Here is a 2,699-nt window from a genome sequence, read left to right as displayed (position 1 = left end):
CTACTCCTTGGAAGCCATGTAGAACATAAGGTATATCGTTCTGTTGCTGTAGCCAAATTCATTGTCATATCAGAAAATGAGCTTGACAAAGTGGTCATTGAGGATAATGCCATTCCCAGCATCTAAGGTGAAAAAAGTGGGTGTCTCTGTTAAAGTTGGAGGAGACAACCTGGTGCTCAATGTAGCTCAGGAGGCCCTTGAGGGGGGCCTCTGATGCCAGCTTCACCACCTTCTTGATGTCATCATATTTGGCAGCTCTCTCCAGATGGCAGATCAGGTCCACAACCCACGTGTTGGCAGTGGAGACATGGAAGGCCATGCCAGAGAGCTTTCTGTTAAGCTCAGGGATGGCCTTGCCCACAGCCTTGGCAGAGTGTGTAAATGCAGGGATGATGTCCTGGAGAGTCCTGTGGCCATCACACCACAGTTTCCCAGAGAGGCCATCTGCAGTCTTCTGGGTGGCAATGTTGGCACCAACTGTGGCCATGAGTCCCTCCATGATGCCAAAGTTGTCATGGATGACCTTGGGCAGGATAGCTAAGCAGTTGGCAGTACAGGAAGCATTGCTGACAATCACGAGGTGGTTTTCATACTTCTCAAGGTTCATGCCCATCACAAACATGGGGATATCAACAGAGAGGGCAGAGATGACCCCTTTAGTTGCACCCTCTAAGTGAGCCCCAGCGTTCTCCAAGGCAATGAAGAGGCCAGTGGACTTCACAACATAATCAGCATCAGGACCAGCCCATTTGATTTTGATGGGATCTTGTTCCTGGAAGATGGTGATGGGATTTCCACTGATGACAAACTTCTCGTTCTCAGCCTTGATGGTGCCATGGAACTTGTCATGGGTGGAATCATACTGGAACATGTAGACCATGGAGTTGACCTGAATGAAGTGGTCATTGATGGTGACACTATCCACTTTGCTAGAGTTAAAAGCAGCCCTGGTAAACAGGCTTCCAATATGGTCCGATCTGTTTACTCTGGCCTTCACTCACACCATGATGTCTCAAGGCTGCTGCTGGTGCTACACAAGAAGATATGTCTGTATGTCGTATGGAAAGAGCAGAGGGCTCATCTGTACTCCTGAATTAACTTACATTTAATGTATCTATATGGTGAAAATACTATATAATAGTGTACTTTTTTTTGTTTTTGAGACAGAGTTTCACTTTTGTTGCCCAGGCTGGAGTGCAGCGGCAGTATCTCGTTTCACTGCAACCTCTGCTTCCTGGGTTCAAGTGATTCTTTTCCTCCACCTCCCAAGTAGATGGGGTTACAGGCACACACCACCATGCCTGGCTAATTTTTTGTATTTTTAGTAGAGATGGAGTTTCACCATGTTGGTCAGGCTGGTCTTGAACTCCTGACCCCAAGTGATCCACCCGCCTCAGCCTCCCAAAGTGCTGGGATTACAGGCATGAGCCACCACGCCTAATAGTGTACTATTTATGGACTACATTATTTATCTCTCCTCAACTCTGCATTCAGTGATGTCACATTAGCAGCTTAAAATTGATGAAGGTGGGAGTGTTTAATCATTAAAATCCACAAACACTACAAATCATGCCCCTTCTTCCCTCAAGCCAGTTGTTAAACTTTTACCAGAATACCCGGGTCCTGATTGTACTCCTAATGTCATATGTGATTTTGAGCAAAGCCCTGTTTTCCCCAGACTCCCATGTGTCTATGTATCACTTTATAATTGACAAAAGGGGAGCATCTTTGTGTGCTAGGCGCTGTTGTCTCATAGAATTCTTAGAACTACCCCAGGGGTAGAATATTGTAGTCCAAAGAGCAAAGAAGAACTTTGCTCCAGGGTGGCTCTGTTACCAGAATTCCCAAAAGATGGCACTGTGGACTGGCTCGGAGGTACAAGCCACACTGTCTTTCAGTGCCATGTTCTCCACATTGGTTAAAGGATAACAATTACATACATATGATATATATAATATAATATATATTACATACATATGATATATAATATATATAGTATACATATGGCATATAATATATATTATATACATATGGCATATATAATATAATATATAGTATATACATGGCATATATAATATAATATATAGTATATACATGGCATATATAATATATAGTATACATATGGTGTATATATAATATAATATATATTATATACATATGGCATATATAATATGTAGTATACATATGGTATATATAATATAATATATATTTTGCATATGGTATATATAATATAATATATTATTTACATATGATATATAATATTTGCATATTATATATAATGTATATAATGTATATATTATATATAGTTTTTGAGATGGAGTTTTGCCCTTGTTGCCCAGGCTGGAGTGCAATGGTGCGATCTCAACTTACTGCAACCTCTGCCTCCTGGGTTCAAGCGATTCTCCTGCCTTAGCCTCCCAAGTAGCTGGGATTACAGGCATGCGCCATTACACCCGGCAATGTATATATATTTTAAGATGAGGTCTCACTCTGTCTTCCAGGCTGGAGTGCAGTGGCACAATCTCAGCTCAATGCAACCTCTGCCTCCTGGGCTCAAGCCACCCTCCCACTTCAGCCTCCCAAGTAGCTGGGACCACAGGCACACGCCACCGTGTCTGGCTAATTTTTGTATTTTTATAGATACAGGGTTTTGCCGTGTTGCCTAGGCTGATCTTGAACTCCTGGACTCAAGCAGTCCA

At 42.5% G+C, this 2,699-nt stretch overlaps 1 pseudogene; it reads right to left on the bottom strand.

Moving 5' to 3' along the window:
* Window positions 1-961, bottom strand: LOC108524015 (glyceraldehyde-3-phosphate dehydrogenase pseudogene; annotated as a pseudogene).
* Between the last annotated feature and the right edge of the window lie 1,738 nt (window positions 962-2,699).

The sequence above is a fragment of the Rhinopithecus bieti genome, unplaced genomic scaffold (genome assembly GCF_001698545.2).
Source record: "Rhinopithecus bieti isolate Rb0 unplaced genomic scaffold, ASM169854v2 scaffold_80350, whole genome shotgun sequence".
NCBI lineage: Eukaryota > Metazoa > Chordata > Mammalia > Primates > Cercopithecidae > Rhinopithecus > Rhinopithecus bieti.
This window is presented reverse-complemented; position numbering and strand designations above follow the sequence as displayed.